At 46.6% G+C, this 22,593-nt stretch overlaps 1 protein-coding gene across 1 annotated transcript in view; it reads right to left on the bottom strand.

Annotated features, from left to right (window-relative positions):
* Nucleotides 1-22,593, bottom strand: part of GRIN2B (glutamate ionotropic receptor NMDA type subunit 2B) — a 503,573-nt gene that overhangs the window by 20,990 nt on the left and 459,990 nt on the right. The gene's annotated exons all lie outside the window — the stretch shown is intronic.

The following is a 22,593-nucleotide window of genomic DNA, read 5'->3' as shown; positions in this document are numbered from 1 at the left end:
CCTTTCTGCCATAAGGGTGGTGTCATCTGCATATCTGAGGTTATTGATATTTCTCCCAGCAACCTTGATTCCAGCTTGTGCTTCTTCCAGCCCAGCATTTCTCATGATGTACTCTGCATAGAAGTTAAATAAGCAGGGTGACAATATACAGCCTTGACATACTCCTTTTCCTATTTGGAACCAGTCTGTTGTTCCATGTCCAGTTCTAACTGTTGCTTCCTGACCTGCATATAGATTTCTCAAGAGGCAGGTCAGATGGTCTGGTATCCCCATCTCTTTCAGAATTTTCCAGTTTATTGTGATCCACACAGTCAAAGGCTTTGGCATAGTCAAGAAAGCAGAAATAGATGTTTTTCTGGAACTCTCTTGCTTTTTCGATGATCCAGCGGATGTTGGCAATTTGATCTCTGGTTTCTCTGCCTTTTCTAAAACCAGCTTGAACATCTGGAAGTTCACAGTTCACGTAGTGTTGAAGCCTGGCTTGGAGAATTTTGAGCATTAGTTCGCTAGTGTGTGAGATGAGTGTAACTGTGCAGTAGTTTGAACATTCTTCGGTATTGCCTTTCTTTGGGATTGGAATGAAAGCTGACCTTTTCCAGTCCTGTGGCCCCTGCTGAGTTTCCTCTCATTTGTCTTTACTGGAGACTAACAGATACGGCCATGGTAACCAGGGGGCATTGGGGCTGAAGAGGGAGGCGGTGCCGGGTCCCAGTGGGAGTTGAATTCTGCACAAAGTCCATGCTCTAAGGGAAAAGAAACAGTAGAACCCCTGGAGCCAAACAGCCCGAGTTCAAACTCCAGCTCTGTCGCTTGATAGCTGTGTGACTTGGAGAAACTCACTTAACTTCTCTGTGCCTCAGTTTCCATATTTGTACAATGGGGCTAATAATGCTACCTACCTCATTGAGCTTCTTACCATTCAACAGGTTAATCTGGGCAACATGTTGGCATAGTGCCTGGCACAAGTTAAACACACTAGATTAGCTATTATAACTGTCATCATCATCATTATCAGAAGCAACCAGAGAATTCTGGCTGAGTGTCAAGACTGGGTTTTTTGTGCTGGAAAGAGCCCTGAGACATGCAGGGATAAAGGAGAGAGACAGGAGCCGAGAAGGAGATGCACTGGGATGAGGGTCTGGGTGCCAGCGAAAACAAGGAGAGCAGGAACATTGTAGATAATTCCCTACCATCCAAGACTGTGAAAGACACCACGTGCACAGCTAGATAAAATTAGCACCACAGGGTGTACACCAGTGCCACTGAAACTCCAAAGGAGAAAGTACAAGTAACCTGGCTTCCTGGACAGCTCTTGAAGGAGGCTGGATTTAAGCTGGAAGAGTGGGTTGGGTTTGGAAGGGTGGAGGTGGGGCATGAATGTCCCATCCCATTAGAAGAACCCTCCACTATAAGACACTTGCTCCTTGGAAGTAAGGCTATGACAAACCTAGACAGTGTACTAAAAGGCAGAGACATCACTTTGCAGACAAAGATCTGTATAGTTACAGCTATGGATTTTCCAGTAGCTATCTATGGATGTGAGAGTTGGGCCATAAAGAAGGCTGCGTGCTGAAGAATTGATGCTTTTGAATTGTGGTGCTGGACTCTTGAGAGTCCCTTAGATAGCAAGGAGATCAAACCAGTCCATCCTAAAGGAAATCAACCCTGAATATTCACTGGAAAGGCTGATGGTGAAGCTGAAGCTCCAATACTTACTCTGGCCACCTGATGCGAACAGCCAATTCATTGGGAAAGACCCTGATGTTGGGAAAGATTGAGGGCAGGAGGAGAAAGGGGTGACAGAGGATGAGATGGTTGGATGGCATCACCGACTTAATGGACATGAGTTTGAGCCAAGTCGGAGGGATAGTGAAGGACAGGGAAGCCTGGTGTGATGCAGTTCATGGGGTCGCAAAGTGTCAGACACCACTGAGCGACTAAACAGCCACTGTAAGACACTCCTCGTCCAGCTCTGTTCCCACAGTGAGAGAGGAAACAGGTCCTCACAGGGAAGTTTTGAGGCCATGATGCCAGGAAAAAAGAAAACACAAACCGTTCTACATGCTGATGGCACCCAGGCTTTTGTGCTGACCACCAGACACAGCCCAGCGAAGTTCCTTAGCATTAGATCCTGGGAATGACAGCAGGCAAATGAAAGGAAGAGGGTGGCAATAAGTCCCTTCAGGGGTAGCTGGGGACCCTGCAAGATGGCTTTTCTCCTTCAGTCAGAGTCCCATCAGCATATGCAAATTAGGACAAACCAGCACTGTGACCTTGTAGAGATGGATATTGTAACGTCCTGTTTGCAGAGTCCATCCACGTGAGACAGAATCTGGGGGCTTTTGTCTGCAAAGCTTGACAATCCCATGCATAAATATTCATCCCAGCACTCCTGCTTTAACATTTGAATCACAAAAAGAATCAATGCCCAGATGCAGCTCAGCTCAGCCGTCTGAGGCACCCAGGAGAAAAGGTGGGAAGGTTTAGGCAGCAAGGGCGGCATTTGGTGGTGTGCTAGTGAAGAGGAGGTGGCAGAACAGCAGAATTTGGCGGGGAGCACGTGACCTACCCGAGTCGCATCCCGTCATCGCTGTTACTAGCATCAGTGCCCTCCGTTTCCACAGGACTGTTTTATCATTGACTTCCTTTATTCTGATGTACAGTTCTATGAATTTTGTTACTCTATTCATTCATTTTATCAATATACAGTCTGTGGAGTTGCTAAGAGTCAGACACGAACGAGAGACTAATACCACCATCACGTACATAAAATGAAGGCTTCCCAGGTGGCTCAGCCGGTAAAGAATCTGTCTGCAATGTAGGAGACATGGGTTCGATCCCTGGGTCAGGAAGATCCCCTGGAGAAGGAAATGGCAACCCACTCCAGTGTATTTGCCTGAGAGATCCCACGGACAGAGGAGCCTGGTGGGCTACAGCTCACAGGGTCACAAAGAGTCGGACATGACTGAAGCGCCTGAGCCTGCACACATATATAAAATGGACTCTTTTTTGTTATTGATCTATCTTCTAATCCATTACTGATAGCTTGGTTTTGCTTTGGGATCCAATCTGAGAATCTTTTGCTTTTAATACAAGAATTTGTGCTACTTTTATTTATTCATAGGAAAAAATGCATTTGGCACTCATTTAATCTTCTTAGAGCCGTCCCTCTGTTCTAACAATAAAATTTACCATTTTAAATATTTCTAAGTGTACAGGTCTGTGGCATTAAATACATTCGTACTGTCGTGCACCATCACCACCATCCATCTCCAGACATCTTTCATCTTCCTCAACTGAGACGCCGTGCCTATTAAACAATAACTCCCCATTCACTCAATGAACTTTAATCGTGCGTTGAATCTTTTTTAAAATTTATTTTTCTTTAGCTGTGCTGGGCCTTTGTTGCTGCTTGGGCTTTTCTCTAGTTGAAGTGAGTGGAGGCTACTCTCTAGTTGCACAATGGGCTTCTCCTTGCGGTGGCTTCTCTTGTTGGGGCGCATGAGCTCTAGGGTGCTTGGGCTTCAGTAGTTGAGACACGAGGGCTCGGTAGTTGCAGCTCCCGAGCTCTACGGCATAGACTCAGGAGTTGTGGCACACGGGCTTAGTTGCTCTGAGGCATGTGGAATCTTCCCAGACCAGGGATCAAACCCATGTCTCCTTCACTATTAGGTGGATCCTTACTACTGAGCCACCAGGAAAGCCCTAACCCTGTACAGAATCTTGTAACCAGCAGGAGGACAGGACACAGAACAAGTCCATCACCTCCAAGAACTCCTGTATGTTCTTTCTCTAGAGTTGTTCCCTCTCCACCTTTAGCCTCTGGCGACCACTGCTCTGTCCTCTGTCTCCACAGTTTTGTCTTTTCCAGAATGTCTGTCTTACAAAGGAAATCACACAACATGTAACCTATTGAGACGGGCTTTTCTCTTCTCATAACACCCCTGAGATTCATTCATGCTGCTGCTTGTATCTGAAGGTCATTCCTATTTATTGCTGAGTAGAATTCCACTGTGTGGCTGCACTGGTTTGTTTATCCATTCACCCATGGAAGGACATTTCAGTTACTTTCAGTTTGGGATAATCATGAATGGAGCATGGATGTACAAGTTTTAGTATGAAAATAAATTTTCATTGAAGGTAAATACCTGGGAGTGGGAGCTCTGGGTCATGAGTCACCCTCCTGCCTGGGACCTCCTCCCTCAAGCGCACCTCTTTTTGCATCTCTTCTCTCTCTTGACCTTTCCATTTTCCCTATGAACTATAAAGTAAATTAGCTCAGTTGGTAACAAATCTGCCTGCAGTGAAAGAGACCTGGGTTTGATCCCTGGGTCAGGAAGATTCTCTGGAGAAGGAAATGGCAACCCACTCCAGTTATTCTTGCCTGGAAAATTCCACGGACAGAGGAGCCTGAGGGCTACAGTTCACGGGGTCACAAGAGTCAGACACAACTTAGTAACTAAACCACCATGTAAAGTAAGTACATCCATGATTATTATCTTATTATTCTGCCTGGTTCTCATTTCTTCCATAATATTATCCTACAGCTTATCTAGGATGATGTAGTTGTGCGTGTGTGACTTCAGACTCTAAGTAACCCCTGAAGGTGGAAGAGAATGGCTGGAGAAAGTGGTTCCTGTCCTCTTCCGTGGTGATCAGTGACCCCTTGTTTGCCCAAAGAGAGAAGAAGGTGAGATTACAACACAGACCAGACTCCTTGCAGGTATGACCTTCACTGTTTGATGGCCTGTCAGTGCTCAGGAAGATGTGGAAAGGAGGCACAATGTGCTTAGCTGGAAAAGGCAGTGTAGTGATGGAACAGTAAGTCAGAACATGGGTCATGGGCTAAGAAGATCTAAATTCAAAACTGAGTTCCACCCTTTATTAACTAAGCGACTTCATAAACAAACCACTTAGCTCTGAAACTGAATATCGACAGTGTTCTAAGAGCAGAAAGAATGAACAGCATCTCATTACAGATCCTCCACTTCAAACCTGGGGCCCAGGGTAGCCACCGAGGACCTGCCATGGAACAAGCTGGCTGTGGATATGCAGTGACAGATTAGAAAGGCAAGCTGTTCATGAGAATTAGAATCTGATGGAAGTGGAGGAAAGAAATTTGGTTTTATATTTCATTCTACGTTATTCATTGGAGAGAATATTGTTCAAATTCATTTGGAATAGGTGTCTGATTAACAATTACTGTGACAACAATAACACAGAATGTAGTTAGAAGATACAAGTATTTCATCAAATTGCCCAAAGTAACTCAGTTCTCTCCCTGGGTACCTGGAGAAAGATTCCATTTTGCTACCGTCAGAAACGGAGTTAGCATTCAGGAAGAACCTAACACCTTAGTCATGTTTGTTCTTTTTTTCTCTTGTTATTAATATTAGTCCTGCAGTTGTCTACAGTGGCAAACACACCTAAATTTGCATGTGAAGAAACCTGCACTTATACAATGGAATATTATTCAACCATAAAAAGAAGGAAATAATGCCATCTGTAGCAACATGGATGGACCTAGAGATTTCATACTGAGTGAAGTAAGGCAGACAGAGAGGAGAAATATTGCATGACATCCCTTATTTACGGAATCTGAAAAGAAATGATACAAATGAACTTATGAAACAGAAAGATATAGACTTAGAGAATGAACTTATGGTTGCCAGTACACACTGCTATATTTTAAATGGATTACCAACAAGGCCCTACTGTATAGGGCACGGGGAACTCTGCTTAATGTTATGAGGCAGTCTGGACAGGAGTGGGATTTAGGGGAGAATGGATACATGTATATGTATGGCTGAGTCCCTTCACTGTTCACCTGAAACTATCACAACATTGTTAATCAGATATACCATAACACAAAATAAAAACTTAAAAAAGAAACCTGCCCTTGTCTGTAAGAAGCCTGGTAAGTAGTCTTCACAGCTCTGGATGCTGTGCCTCTGGGGAAGGCACACCTTACCTCTCTGAGCTCAACGTGGAGCTGGGGCTCCATGACAGGCTGCAGAGAGCAGAGCGTGATGGAGGGCACAGTACTGGCTCACCTCCTGTCGCTACCCTCCTGCTGTGGCCAAAACAAGAGCTTGTAGAAAAGAAAATATCAGTTCTTTGGATTCCTAGAAAGGAGTTAATGACCAGTTTTTTTTTTTCTCATTGTAAAACAGTCACTTCTTTTGTATTTTGCAAAGTTTGCATCTAGAATCCTTAATAAATATTTCCTAAAATATGTCCTAAGATTAGATAGTAGCATTCTAGTTCATGTTAGCTTGCTGAGGTCTGGTCCCTGAGCTGGTAGAGCAGAACAGGTGGGCTGATTCCTGTATTCACTTTACCACGTTATAGTGTGTGTACCCTGAGGTCTTAGGTGTCTGGCCATAAAGTATCAGCATCAACACACATTTCAGGGGAATCATCCGAACATACGTTGCTGAGCTCTGAAATGAGAATCTGAAATGAAATGGGACAGTAGATACAATTCCTACATTATAGTTCAACTGGAAATAAAAGTGTTAAGACAACACAGACACAGCTAACACATCCATGTTAATGCATACACGGTTTACATATAGTAACTCACTAATCTTCCCATCAACCCTACGTGCTCAGTCATGTGTGATACTTTGTGGGCCCCATGCCAGGCTCCTCTGCCCACGGAATTTTCCAGGCAAGAATACTGCAGTGTGTTGCTGTTTCCTACTTCAAGAGACCTTCCCAACCCAGGGATCAAACCAGTGTCTCTTGCATCTCCTGCACTGGCAGATAGATTCTCTTTACCACCAGTGCCACCTGAGAAGCCTTCAACCCCGTGAGGAAGGTATTATTATCCCCAGGTAACCGACCTGGAAACTGATGCCCAGAGAGGTAAGTAACTTGAATAAGATTACCTAGCTGGAAACTAGTACAACAAGGGTTCCAGTCCAGGGTCCTCACCCTTAACTGCAAAACACTGCACAGAGTTCTAGATACACAGAGCAGGTGCTCAGCCAACATGTAGAGTAGGAAAACCCAATGACTAAGGAATATACCAAGTTCCAAGAGGGACAAAAGGAAAGTAATGGCTCTGCAGGTTTAGAGGAGTAGAGATCATTGCGAGACTCCAGGGAGGAAGCAGCAATGGAGCAACCCCTACAGATGGGCCAAGGTTTATACAGGCAGACATGCAGTGAAGACACTCAAGACAAGAGTAAAGACACAGAGGGACCCAAACAAGGTGTCTCAAGGGAAGATGGAAAGAAAGTTTGAACGTGTGACTGCGGACCACGGCGCTGGCATCCAGGCAGGAGCCCTACTCAGAGCACGGGGCGTGGTCAGGCCGGTGAAGGACGCAGCATTAAGTATCATTATGCAGCTAAATCAACAGCTTGAAGGACATAAGTGGCCTGGGCTGGAATGTTCACTGGCAGTCAGTCCAATTTCCAGGAGACAATAATGGAAGGAATATATGGAGAAGACACCTAAGCAGAGGCCACGGCGGAATCTAAGTTGGCCTCCATGTTTAGAAGGAGGAAAGAGAGGATGTGGCCGAGGGGCTCAGCCCCATCACCTCCACTCCTACGACTCCCCTCGCTGGCCCCTTGAGGCTACCCTGGCCTCCTGGAAGTTCCTAGAACCCACCAGGCAACCTCCCACCTTAGCCTGCTCTGCTGTCCACCCAGAAGTCCTACACACTCAACGCTCCCTCACTAACTTCAGGTCAGAGACCTTACTTCAAACTGCAGTTCCTCTGTCAATTCTCTCTTCTCTGTTTTACTTGTCTCTGCGGCAGTGAACACCTTTTCAGATAGTATATGTATGCATGCTAAGTCACACAGTTGTGTCTGACTCTTTGCGACCCTATGGACTGCAGCCCACCAGGCCCCTCTGTCCATAAGATAGTATACAATTGTCTTTTTCTTTCATTTTCTGCCCCCTCCCCTTTAGAATACAAGCCATATGAAGGACAAGATTTTTTTCTGTTTTGATCACTGCTGTGATCTGCTGTGACATAGAACAACAGACTGGTTCCAAGTAGGAAAAGGAGTATGTCAAGGCTGTATATTGTCACCCTGCTTATTTAACTTATATGCAGAGCACATTATGAGAAATCCCGGGCTGGAGGAAGCACAAGCTGGAATCAAGATTGTTGGGAGAAATATCAATAACCTCGGATATGCAGATGACACCACCTTTATGGCAGAAAGCAAAGAAGAACTAAAGAGCCTCCTGATGAAGGTGAAAGAGGAAAGTGAAAAAGTTGGCTTAAAGCTCAACATTCAGAAAACAAAGATCATGGCATCTGGTCCCATCACTTCATGGCAAATAGATGGAGGAACAGTGGAAACAGTGTCAGACTTTATTTTGGGGGCTCCAAAATCACAGCAGATAGTGACTGTGGCCATGAAATAAAGACTCCTTGGAAGAAAAGTTATGACCAACCTAGATAGCATATTAAAAAGCAGAGACATTACTTTGCCAACAAAGATCCGTCTAGTCAAGGCTATGGTTTTTCCAGTGGTCATGTATGGATGTGAGAGTTGGACTGTGAAGAAAGCTGAGTGCCGAAGAATTGATGCTTTTGAACTATGGTGTTGGAGAAGACTCTTGAGAGTCCCTTGGACTGCAAGGAGATCCAACCAGTCCATTCTGAAGGAAATCAGTCTTGAATGTTCACTGGAAGGACTGATGTTGAAGCTGAAACTCCAATACTTTGGCCACCTGATGTGAAGAGCTAACTCAATTGAAAAGACCCTGATGCTGGGAAAGATTGAATGCGAGAGGAGAAGGGGCTGACAGAGGATGAGATAGTTGAATGGCATCACTGACTCAATGGACACGAGTTTGAGTAAACTCCAGGAGTTGGTGATGGACATGGAGGCCTGGCATGCTGCAGTCCATGGGGTCACAAAGAGTCAACACGACTGACTGAACTGTGATCTGCTGTGTGACTGCTGTGTCACCAGACAGCGCTTAAAACAGAACTTCAGACTTAGTGGCTCTCCATATGAATGACTGAAGGACTAAATGAGTGAATGAATTAAATAGCACAAATAAAGCCTATTTATTATATTTTTAAAAAATCCCTCAAGTGTGTTACCGAGCAGCTCGGTTGAGACTGACCGGTGCTCAGAGCAGGTGCCCTTCTTGTATCCCTGGTGAATAAGGAGTTAAAACATCCTCACAGCAGCGCAGGACATCTTTCTTGGCCACGTCTCTGTTTTCCCTTCAAAAAATACATCTGAGCTGTGATCCCAGGGGAGCTTGTCAAATTAGGACTTGACAGTGCGTGTGGGTATTTCTTTCACACCAAAAATGTGACAGAGCTGGAGATGATTCTGATAACATGGGGATGAAGGAACCAGAGGCAGAAGGGCTGAGGCATTTGAGTTTCATCCTGAAGTCATCCTGCGCCTGACAGGTGGTTTTGGTGGTGTTTCTTCAACCTCCTCTTAGGTGAGACCATTACAAAGAGGTATGATGGCCTTCTGTCCACTCATGCTGACCCCCAGACAGACCTGTGAGAGGGCAGTCACTGTGCAGGTATTCTTATGAAAGTTGTGGGTGCTGGCAAAGAGACACAGCCTTAAAAGAAGATGTTAAGTAAATGCTACAGATGGATTCACCGTGGAGAGCTCCAGCAGCTCGTCCACAGTCTGGGGGAGACTGCTTGCTCAGGATTACTACCAGGGTTTCCATATGTCAAGATGCCCTGGGAATTTAGGAGCATGCCAGCTATTAGCATGGCAACCTGAGGTTCCTATCACAGTAAAAACAGCTTTAGAGACACAAAGTTGGGGATGGCAAAGTTGAGGTCTGTGCCGGGGCAGGGCTGGGAATCCAGGGAGGGGCATGGTGAGGAGACAAACACATGTCTGCTCTCCTGGCCATTGATCAGCTCAGTCAATTCCAGACTGAGAAATGGAAACCCCAGCACATGCTCACACATTCACACTGCCCAGTGTACACAGAGCAGAACTCCTTGCTCTGATCAATGGAGTCGACCTCCCCAGCAGGGGACATTCTAGACTGTAGAGTGTTGGTGCTGGGAGGGGGCTCAGTGACCCCACAGTGCTCACTGTATCCCCTTCTGGGTTCACGAGGGACCCACACGGGAGTGGGCTCCGATACGTCCTTCAGTAAAGGGACATATCTAATCTTGATATGGCATTTCCCAGGACACATTCTGCCATGAATTTTTATAATAGCCAGGACATGGAAGCAACCTAGATGTCCATCAGCAAATGAATGGATAAGAAAGCTGTGGTACATATACACAATGGAGTATTACTCAGCCATTAAAAAGAATACATTTGAATCAGTTCTAATGAGGTGGATGAAACTGGAACCTATTATACAGAGTGAAGTAAGCCAGAAAGAAAAACACCAATACAGTATACTAATGTATATATATGGAATTTAGAAAGATGGTAATGATAACCCTGTATGTGAGACAGCAAAAGAGACACAGATGTATAGAACAGTCTTTTGGACTCTTTGGGAGAGGGAGAGGGTGGGATAATTTGGGAGAATGGGATTGAAACATGTATAATATCATATATGAAATGAATAGCCAGTCCAGGTTCGATGCATGATACTGGATACTTGGGGCTGGTACACTGAGATGACCTAGAGGGATGGTACGGGGAGGGAGGAGGGAGGGGGTTCAGGATGGGAAACACATGTATACCTGTGGTAGATACATGTTGATGTATGGCAAAACCAATACAATATTGTAAAGTAATAAATAACTTCCAAAAAAAAAAAAAAAAAGAATACCCATTATGTCTCCCAGGACAATTGTGGGCTGTGAAACAAAGTTTGAGAAATGCCGATTGAGTGACGTCCTAGCTGTACAGAGTAGGAAGCAGAGGCCTGGGCAGTCTGACCTATCCAGGGCCACAGGGCCATTCCCAGTTCCTGCCCCCTCCATCCCCTCTCTCATCTGGTCACCACACATGTGTTAAGCAGTAACTCAGCACCAGAAGCTGCGCGAGCCTCAGTGATTAGTGGGACAGGATTCTATGCCTGGGGATAATGAGGACCCAGTGTGACTGCCTCCTCCTTGATGGGCCTCCAGCTACAAGGTGGACATCACTATTTTATGGTGACTGCTGTGCTTGTGCTTGGTTGCGCAGTCTTGTCCAACTCTTTGAGACCACATGGACTGTAGCCCCCTAGGCTCCTCTGTCCATGGGGGTTCTCCACGCAAGAGTACTGGAGTGGGTTGCCATGCCCTCCTCCAGGGGATCTTCCCAACCCAGGGATCAAACCCACGTCTCTCGCATTGCAGGTGGATTCTTTACCGTCTGAACCACAAGGAAAGCAGTAAAAGATCAATAACCACATCAGGAGAGGAATGGATTTGATTTTTCCAGTTGACAGGGTTAAGCCAAAAGCTCATTTACTTTCAACCTTTTGGCTGAGGATCAGTCGAACTTTTGGTAACACACTCCTCTTTAGGGTTACTTTTGTCAGTCATGCTCGGTGAGCACCACTATGCCTCCAGCTGCTGGATGTGGATCGGGCACAGGAAAGTAGAACCGAAAGGTGAAAAGTGGTTTAACAGATTGTGTTTAATGCCAGAAAAATCTTTGAAACTGGCTTCACTTTTAATAATTCCTTCATATAAGCTGGGTTTAATCATGATTTATCTCTTTCCCCCCTAAAAGTGGCAAGTGGCATTGCTATAGTTATTTTGCCTGCAATGCAGAAGACCCTGGTTCAATTCTTGGGTCGGGAAGATCCCCTGGAGAAAGGATAGGCTAACAACTCCAGTATTCTTGGGCTTCTCTGGAGGCACAGACAGTAAAGAGTCCGCCTGCAATGTGGGAGACCTGAGTTTGATTCCTGGGTTGGGAGGATCTCCTGGAGCGGGGCATTGCAACCCACTCTAGTATTCTTGCCTGGAGACTTCCCATGGACAGAGGAGCCTCGTGGGCTACCAGCCATGGGGTTGCAAAGTCAGACACGATTGAATGACTAAGCACAGCACCCTCTTGTTACATCAGTGATGGGAAAGCAGAAAGCACTTACATGGGTACACAGAGAGCCTGTTGTACCCTGCTCACTTACGAGATGAGGAGCAATCAGGGACTTTGGAGAAAATCAAATATCTTGCCAAACAAATCTTTCTAAATCAAATAAATCCTGAAATCACTTTGTAAGTTAAGATCTAGTGAGCCACAATAGTGGTATTATTCAGTATTCTTCTTGTACACCTATTTGATTTAGATGATTTGACAGTAGCAATCACAGGATGAGCAAATTCTGACTACAAATATCCAATATTTCTCTACATTACCCTCTCTTCCTCATCATTAGTGATTAAACTATCCTCTACTGTTCCTCACATCTGAATGGCTAATAAAGAAAAGGAAGTATTGGTTTACTCTATGAACACTATGAATTATGTAACTATCTTCTCACTCATTTCATTCATTGATTAAATAATTCATTAACTCATCCTTCAACAAATGTTTGAGGATATGTATTTGCCAGATTCTATTTATTCTACAGTTACTGTGAATATATCAGTAAATAAGGACAAAAATTCCTGCTTTCATGGAGGTTATAGTCTAGTAGAGAGAGACAAGTAAACATCGTAAATATGGTAAAAATAGGTGGTGCTAATGGTAAAGGACCCGCCTACCAATGCCGGAAATGCAAGAGATGTGGGTTGGATCCCTGGGTCAGGAAGAACCCCTGGAGTCAGAAAAGGCAACCCACTCCAATATTCTTGCCTGGAAATCCCATGGACAGGGGAGCCTGGCAGGCTATAGTCTATAGAGTTGCAAAGACTCAAGATATAACTGTAGTGACATGGCATGCATGCACAAATCACTCATAAAGCAGATAGGACTTAGAGATGAGCCAGAGAGCACCAACACTGGCATGAGCCAACACTGGCATGAGCCAACACTGGCATGGCATTTGCAGTTGCTGCCTGCTGCCTGAAGGAAGAAGGATTGGTCATCACGCCATATAACATAATTTCCACTAATGGGAAAAAAGGAGAAAAACACACAGGGAGGGAAAAACCTGTTTTAGAACCTCTTCCAGATTTTAGGTGCCTGCTTAACTGAGGACCTGCCCTACAGGATGTCCTGGGCTTAGACTGTCTTTTAGGGACATATAATAAGTCACTATTCCCTGGAAACTCTTGTCTCTATTAATGCACTTTCCTGTAACAGCCTTCCTCCTTGAGTCTTGGTCTGGTGTGAATTTTCAGAAGAACAACTTCAAGTTTGCATTAGAGAAGACACATTAAAATTTATTTTTCCACTTAAAACCCAAGGTGTGTCTCATCTCAGGCTTGGAGAGAGACTTTTTCTAGAATAAAGCAAATGAGAGAGAATTACTAGTAGGGTAGCTTGCTTATGAACTGCAATATATATTTGGGAGAACAATCTAGATGAGTTTCATGTCACAGTTCTATTTTGAAGACCCTTATCTGGGTGTACATAATTAGAGGTAAATGGGTGCACTAATTGGGCTATTGAATCAGCTACCTAGTAGGAAGTTACGCCAGCTTCCTTATCAAGCTCCATGACCATTCTTTTAAGATACCAGCCCACTGGGTCCTTTCAATGGTTCTAAGTGCGTGTGTCATGTTCCCTTTGTCAACGGTTTGACAAAGAACCTAGCCTGCTGTAAAACTAGTCTATAAATTTCAAATCAGGAGCTAATTAACAGAAGGGAAGAAAAGTCTCTGTGTGAGTGTTAGTCACTCAGTCACATCCTAGCCTTTGTGACCCTGTAGACTGTAGCTCACCAGGCTCCTCTGTCCATCGGATCCTCCAGGCAAGAATACTGGAGTGGGTTGCCATGCCCTTCTCCAGGGCATCTTCCCGAACCAAGGATCAAACCCCAGTCTCCAACACAGCAGACAGATTCTTTACCGTATGAGCCACAGTTTCTACTCAATGCCAAAGCAAACTGTAAAGAAAGACATTTCTCTTTATGAAAAGACAGATGAGACATCTGGTGAAAAGGCAGACATGAGTGCTTGAGTGGGGAGTGTGGGGGGTCACTTATTAAGCACACAGGGAAAGGTCCCATTTTCTTTAATTACTTAGATGATGGAATGGAAAACTTGCTCCTTAAATCTGCGATGACACTAAATTGGATTGGATGGCTGGCCATTTGGAAATAGAATTAAACCCCAAAGTAGTAAGTCTGGCATGAGGAAAGAAGATATTAAAGGGATACAGTTCAGTTAGAGAGTGTACAAAGGAACTTTGACAGGATGTAAAATCACAGTGTCCCAGAGCAAGAAGGGGCAGGAACTGGCTCTGTCAAAGCATGGTCAGAAAGTATCGTGGGGCCCTCGTGGACCACAAGCAACATGCGCTGACAACATGGTGCTGCTATTCAAATGGGGAGCCTGTAATGTGAAGCTAAAGAGAAACGTGGCAGGTGGGAAGGACCTGGTCAGGCCCTGTGATGGGCCAGTGGGAGAGATTTATGATTACTGCTGAGGAAATGGCACCCCACTCCAGCGTTCTTGCCCGGAAAATCCCACGGACGGAGGAGCCTGGTTGGGCTGCAGTCTGTGGGGTCGCTAAGAGTCGGACACGACTGAGAGACTTCACTTTCACTTTTCACTTTCATGCATTGGAGAAGGAAATGGCCACCCACTCCAGTGATCTCGCCTGGACAATCCCATGGACGGGGGAGCCCGGTGGGCTGCCGTCTATGGAGTCGCACAGGGTCAGACACAACTGAAGCGACTTAGCAGCAGCAGCAGCAGCTGAATGAATAAATGAGGAGTAGACATGAGGACTGAGAGTCAGTGAAACAGACTGTTGAGAGAACACCATCACGTTAGGTTTGCATCACAGAGATGCCCAAGATAAGGTGCAATAACACAGCGTGTGTTCAGCGTGACACGGACAGCAGACACCCTAAGTGGTGCAGAAAGCGGGGAGAGAGCTCCCTGGCTTAGCAACTGAGACTAGGAGCTTCAGGGAAGGAAACCGCTGGGTTTCAGGTTCTCTCCAACCCACATCAAACTTGATTTTCTGGTAATCTTTTAAACGGCAAGGAGTAATCGGGGAACATCAGTCTTTCCTTTATTAGAAGACAAACTATGATAGAGTAGCCGCCATTTAGAACAATAAGAACATAATTTCTGTTGCTAAACTAGTCAAAATGTGTATTAACAATAAAAGCAGGAGTGTAATACATGCTCTGTTTTCATCAGTAATTCGCAGTGCAGCTAAAGCCCATTCCCACTTCTTTAATAAGAGACCTTGAGGTAGAAGCAGTTAGGTTTACTTTTTCTGGGAATCTGGAAGGACAGACCCTTCCTGGGCAATAATAAATATGGACCATGAAGGCAGAGAAGGCCTAAAGAGGAACCCAGGTCTGCAAACTGTCCAAGAAAATGTTTGTGGTAGGGATCACTTGCCTAAGGAAATGATATTTGAAATTGCTTTTTATCACAGTGGTGGGTGAAAGACATAGACTTAGAAATGTCCACTGAGGGGCTTCCCTGGCGGTCCAATGGTTAAGAATCCACCTTGCAACGCGAAGTTCAGTCCTTGGTTGGTAGGGGGACTAAGACCCCACATGCTGTGGGGCCACAAAGCCCATGTGCCACAACTACAGAGAAGCTCATGTGCTGCAATGAAGACCCAGCACACCAAAAAATAAAAAGACACGTCCACTGAACTCTCACTCTGCACCTAGGAAAGGATGCTTAGCGCTCACTCTCAAAATTCCCACAGGATGGCTGCAAAGAGGCATCTGGTGCCTGCTTCCCATGGCAGAGACCCTCCTTCCAGGCATCCCTGGACCCAGAGCTAGTTTCAGGGGGTCTAAGCACTGCAGGGTGGCACCTCCATCCTGCCCTGCATACGTTTCATACAGCCCTGACATACAGGTCCTCCCCACTCCCCTATGTCAGAATCTCACCAAAATAAAGTGCAGGGAGAGTCGAGGGAGGACCATGGGGAGGTCTATCATGGATCGAGAGCAGTTTGTCTATGGCTTTCCGGGCACATGTTAATCATCTAATGGAAACAGCGTGGGTTTTGTAAGATGGATTTTGGCAAACCCTGAATCTGCCCGAATATTTACTGAGGGATTAGGACACACTCTTCTAAGCATTTCACGTTATTGTAAGTACACAGTACTATACATCTTTAATCAACACACAACTATAGTGTAGGTAATATTTTTATCCCCATTTTGTAATTAGGAAACTGAGGCATCAGAGGGGCTTAGTAAGTTGGCCATATCATATACTTTCCAGGGTGTATATGCGGCATGCTCAGTCATGTCTGACTCTTTTCCATCCCATGGATTGTAGCTCGCCAGGCTCCTCTGTCCATGGGGATTCTCCAGGCAAGAATACTGGAGTGGGTTGCTACTTTCTCCTCCAAGGGATCTTCCCAACCCAGGGATTGAACCTGCATCTCCTGCATTGGAAGGCAGATCCTTTGCCGGTGAATCACCTGTGAAGCCATACTTTTCAGCAGCTGAGTCTCTGATTTCCCTTCTGGAAAGCAGAGTTAGCATCTGCCTAAAAGGTCTGGGAGGAGAAGTAAAAGGGACCAAGAATGCAGAGCGTCTAGCCCAGGAAGGCCACTCCTGGCATGGATGACTGGCCCACTCTGAGACTGGAAGTCCAGATTTTGGTTTTGACAGGGACTGCGTGGACGACGGCCACAGTTGCTCACATGGCAATGGAGCACACGACACAAAATTGGTTTATTTTTGGCTTTGGAAATGCAATTTTTAATAGGCAGCCTCCAACCTATGAACACATTGTCCTCAATAGTTCATTTATAAGTCAGCTGTTCGGAAACAGAAATACATTTCCCCAGAGAAAGGAGACTGTAAATGCTTAGCTCATTAAGGGCAATTTAATCCATAAGAGTGCAGAACTTTAGTGTTAATATTATTAGCTTCTGTTCTGGGAACACTCATTCACTTAACACCCTTCTGTGATGTACCAGGCACAAGCCCAGGAGCTGAACAGAGTTATTTTATTGAAAGCATGTCTGTTGCCTCAAGGAGCTTACAGTGTGATGAAGGAAATGGTCATTTGATCAGCGGTTCTAACGGAGGGTGGCAGAGATGGTTTCTGACTGTGGTCAGAGGACAGGGGCAGGGTATCTGGGGTGGGGGAAGGGTGGGAAATGGTGATGAAGTCCTGGAGGAAGGGGAAGGAGTTTCCCTTGCTTGGGGTCAGGGCTGGCCCTCACACTTCCCTTTCTGTGGTCAGACCCCACTTTCTGGGCCCTGTTGCTTTTCTAAGATCCCTTCCAGGCATCCCAAAGTCCCCATGTATGACCCATGTCTGTAAGACCAAAAGTCTGTTTTGTTTTCAGTCCAAAGGAATTTAGGTGTCAAAGGGGAGATGATCTATGAAACAAGTGCGATTCTTACACCTGGAATCTAAAAAGAAATGATACAAATGAACTTACTTACAAAACAGAAGAAATGCAGAGAGGAGATGCTATTTCGGGAGTTTGGGATGGACATGTACACATTATACACACAGGTACGCACTGCTATGTTTAAGATGGATAACCAATAAGGCCCTATTGTACAGCACAGGGCTGCTGCTGTTCAGTCGTCCGGTCCTGTCCAACTCTTTGTGTCCCCATGGGCTGCAGCACACCAGGCTTCCCTGTCCTTCACTATCTCCTGGAGTTTGCTCAAACTCGTGTCCATCGAGTTGGTGATGCCATCCAACCATCTCATCCTGTGTCACCCCCTTCTCCTCCTGTTTTCAATCTTTCCCAGCATCAGGGTCTTTTCAGTGTTTTGTGGCAGCCCAGATAGGAGGGGAGTTTGGGGGAGAATGGATACATGCATATGTATGACTGAGTCCCTTCACTGTTCACCTGAAACTATCACAAAAAAAATGTCACTAACTTGTGATTAAACTATTACTCAATGTCCCTGAGATCTCATTTGAAGAAGCAGATAGTTTAAATTTTTTTAGTCCTCTATATAAATGTTTAAACTAGAAAGCACACGAAAATGTTCTAAAACAGCAGGGGTCACACAGACTCCTCAGCCCTGCCTGAGGACTGCCCCCGCACCCCGTCTTTCAAGGACTCTTCATTTACCACTGAACCGCGTCCTTCAGATACTGCAAGGGTGCCTGCTGTTCTTTTTACGTGTATGGGCTTCCAGTGGGGGAGGGGGACTGGTAGTGGAATGGTGCCTTGCCTGGGTCATCTGTAACCCAGGGGGACTCATCCAGGGTGCAGAGATATGTGCGATTTCATGACCCTTCAAACCAAAGAACTGAGGGCACTTCATGAAGACTATTCAGGAGGGGCTGGAAAACTGCCCTGAATCCTGACATCCCTCCTCCCCCGCAAATCCCAGCCCTGTTCCCGTCACTGGAACCAACCGCACCATCAAGCAGAGATGCCCCCACTGCTGTGAGCTATGTCGGGCCCAGGTCGCCTCCAGCAGAGAAGACCAGGGTGACAATTACATAATTCTGTTAAAAGCCTCTTTCCAATGACAGGATTGAGAGGAGAGACTGTAATCCTAACTCAAGACGAGGCTCTGAAGTGCCGGGGCAAGGTGACACAGTGAGCGGACAAGAGAGAAGTCAACCCTCCCCACTGTAATGATTGGGAAGACTCCTACTCTGCATACAGGGGCTCCTGAATTAACTATATTGGCCTTTTGCAAATAAATCAGTCTCATAATCTGAGATCTCATGTGCATGCTAAGTTGCTTCAGTCATGTCCAACTCTGTGTGACCCCTATGGACTGTAGCTTGCCAGGCTCCTCTGTCCATTGGATACTCCGGGCAAGATAACTGGAGTGGGTTGCCATGCCCTCCTCCAGGGGATCTTCCCAACTCAGGGACTGAAACTGCGTCTCCTGAGGCTCCTGCATTTCAGGTAGATTCTTAACCCCAGAGCCACCTGGGAAGCCCCTGTGAGATCTTACTGTCCACTGATTTCTTCGTGTGTGTGTATTGATCCTTCTGTGCTCTTTACATGGTGGGTCATGCTTGCTTTTGACTTCTGGTATTCTTTTAAATCAATCATTTATATATTTGGTTGCACTGGGTCACAGTTGCTGCATGCAGGATCCTCATTATGTCATGTGGGATCTTTTGTTGCAGCACATGGACCCTCTAGTTGTGGCTTGCAGGTTCTGGAGCGTGTGGGCTCAGTAACTGCAGGGCCCAGGCTCAGCTGCTCCTCGGCATGTGGGATCTTAGTCCCCCAACCAGGGATTGAACCCATGTCCCCTGCATTGACAGGTGGATTCTTATCCACTGGACCACGAGGGAAGTCCCTCCAGGTATTCTGAATATGGATACATTTATGGTTACACCTGACCCCCAGATTATGGATGCCCAGGTATCTCGTGGAATGGTATCTATGATTGTCAGACCACTGGGGTATCTAAAAAATTAAGCTCTTCTGCCTATACTGTTTGGACTCCAAATCAGCCCTAATCTTGACAGATCTAGCAGTGACTTCCCACATCAGGATCCAATTCGCACCAAGGTAGCAGGTGCTTGGGGAGCTGGTGTCAGTTCTGACTCCATCCCCGCCTGAACCTCCTCAGCTTCCTCTGTTGGCATCAGAGGGTCACAATGTCCATGCCGGCAGCCACCTCTCCTAATCACGACCTGGAATCACTGCCATGCTGAAAGCTGCTCTGTGCTTTAGCATCTGAACATCAGTTTGCATAATGAAGCAGGTGAGAGAGCCCTGGTTGGCAGAGAGAAAGGAATTTGGGTGTAACTGGCCACAATTAACTTGATGTGCTTTTATAAGGAGAAATGCATCTGATCCCTGGGTTGGGAAGATCCCCTGGAGGAGGGCATGGCAACCCACTCCAGTATTCTTGCCTGGAGAGCCCCATGGACAGAGGAGCCTGGCGGGCTACAGACCATGGGGTTGCAAAGAGTCGGACACAACTGAAGACACTAACACCTCCACACTACAAGAAGAAAAGGGAAAAAGCAGAAATGGCTCAGCACTCCCTGTCAAGCCTGCATTGGCACCCTCGGGTGTGTGCGTGTGTTGGCAGTGATGGGTGAATGTGCCCCAGAAAGGCACATAGGAGGATAACCTTGGATATTCAAGTGCATTCCCCCCCATCCCCCCGCCCCACGCAGGGCACTGCTCCCTAGTGGCACCTCTGCCTGGGAGGTCCACGGCTGCATTGTCCCTCCTAATGCAATGCTGTTTGCCATCTTGTTCAACTTGGACTTGAGGCTGCTAGGAGACATCATTAGACATCACGGCCTTCTTTCTTCAGTACCAGGATGACATGCAGCTCAACAGCTCTTTTGTACTCAGTCCAGAAAAGGCTGAGCTCCAGCTGTCTCAGGGTCTGCTGGCAATCAGTTCTTGCAAGAAATGAAACTGCCTTGTCCTCAACTCAGAGCCCACTACTGTGCTAGTGATGAGCTGGGAGATGGGTGAGCACCTTTGAAGGAATTAAGCATCCATCTAGCACCTTTACTGTCGAGGTGGTTTCTAGACTTAAGCTCTTCTGGGTCTCTTGGACACAATTCAGAAGCAGTAAGTGAACACTGTTCTTGCTTTAGTTCCCTCTTAAGAAGAGGATCGAATGGGGAGAAGGGTGCACATCTCACCTCTCCAATTCTTTCCTCTTTCTTAAGAGTAGGATCTTTTCCTTTCTAGCTGGATTAAGTAAGTATGTGTATTAGTTACTTCGAAGAAGGGAGAAAACATGGCGTCTGACAACATTCATTCATCCAGTTAACATTAAGTAAGTGGCTCTTAAATATGCGAGGGGCTATGAGTTCAGAAAGGCTTCCCAGGTGGCATTAGTGGTAAAAAACAAACAAACAAACAAACAAACCACTCTTGTCGATGCAGAGGACTTAAGAGACGCAGATTCGATCCCTGGATTTGGAAGATCCCTGGAGGGAGGAGGGCATGGCAACTTACTCCAATATTCTTGCCTAGAGAAACCCGTGGACAGAGGAGCCTGGCAGGCTATAGTCCATGGGGTCACAAAGAGCTGAACACTACTGAAGTGACCAGGCACACATGCACACACATGAGTTCGGAAACAAGGACAACAGAGCCCTTGGCTATGCCCAGATCCCAGTGAACAGAAGACTCTCCTAGGGTCCTGTGCATCCACAGGTGGGTAGAGGGTCTACCCACTCCTAATAGGTTGGTGAGGGTCCTTAATCATCTCCTTAAGAATCCGAGAAGCCAGGCCAAAGAGGGTCCCATGACGGGGGCTACACAGGATTCTGCCACCCCAGGGCCATGCCTCTAGGAGTGTGTCCCTTGTCCCCATGTCCACACAGAGAGTACATGGGGTGGCTGTGGGCTCTGGAGTCACTTCTGCCCGGATCAGATCCAACCCCCTCACCTGGTTGTGTGTAACTTCAGGGCACTTACTTATCCTTGAAACAACCTTCCTCGTCTGTAGAAAGACACTGGTAGTATCTATTGTACAGGGTGGGCATGAGGCTGCAAGGAGCCACAGACACGAAGACTCCAACAGCTGGCGTGTAGTACGTGTTCATTGAATAGTTCACTGTTCAGTAACAAGGGCCAGGACGGCACATGTGGCTGCAAGAACCCTAGTCCCTGGCAGGGGGGCCGAGTCAGCTTTTCTGGGACCTGACCCTGAGCTGTTCTCCCTTGTTCTCTGGCGGGGTCGGGGGGCTCGGGTGGAAGGCAGAGGGAAAGAGGAGCCAAGGATGGGTGGGACCCTGACCCGGCACTGTGCAAGATAAGAGTCTTCTCCTGGTCAGGCAGGCTCATGGAGTTCCCGAGGGCTTTTTAGTGAGCACTCAGTCTTGGTTCCCTGAAGGCAGTCACTTGTCTACATCAGCCCCTTCAGCTCCTCCACGGGCTGCCCACCCCTCCTACATATCTCTGGTTTAGCGGTTGCCTCATCCTGAGTGGGAAGCCCATGGGCAGGTATCTTTAACATCACCTCCCTCCATTCCCGCCCAGACTGGCCCCTCCTGCCCGTGTGGCCTGGACCTGGGGCAGGTAGACATGAGCAGCTCTTGGTGGGCATCTGGACCACCCCCTGGACCACCAGCCAAGACCCGTCACCTGGGTCTTCTCAAGTTGGAGTGAAATGCCAGTCTCTCCCCTATTCTAATTGCAGGGGGTGAATCTCAAGCTCTTCCAAGGATCACCCAAAACCTGTAGGTCTGACGGGTGGGAGGAAAGAGGAGGCATAGTCCTCCAATAACTTCCTCCCCAGAGTAACTTTCTCTCACAACCCTCTTCATACAGCCGGTTTCCTGGCTGCATGCTGGCAGGTGCTGCTCAGGTGGGACCTTCTTCCACCTGGACTTTAATTTCCAATTGGATGAAAAAGGTTCCCCGAGTGACTTTGATACCAACACCCTGCTCTACCCACCTCTTCCCCAGTGTTCACACCACAGACAGGTCTACACGGAGAGACTAACCCTGTAATGTTTACAGAGAGGACATGAGACTCCAATCTTCCTCCGACTCTGCCCCCTGAAAGTCTGAGCTGCCATACCTTGGGGATCCGCCATGTGGGCAGCTCTGAGGATCACACTGGCCTGGAGCCACTGCCCTTGATGCTCTGAATCACAGCCACCCAGCTAGAGCTGGATTAAAACACCAGAGGAAATGTCTG

This window comes from Ovis canadensis, chromosome 3, assembly GCF_042477335.2.
Source record: "Ovis canadensis isolate MfBH-ARS-UI-01 breed Bighorn chromosome 3, ARS-UI_OviCan_v2, whole genome shotgun sequence".
Lineage (NCBI taxonomy): Eukaryota > Metazoa > Chordata > Mammalia > Artiodactyla > Bovidae > Ovis > Ovis canadensis.
Note: the sequence above shows the minus strand (reverse complement) of the source record. Positions and strands in the feature narration are given on the sequence as shown.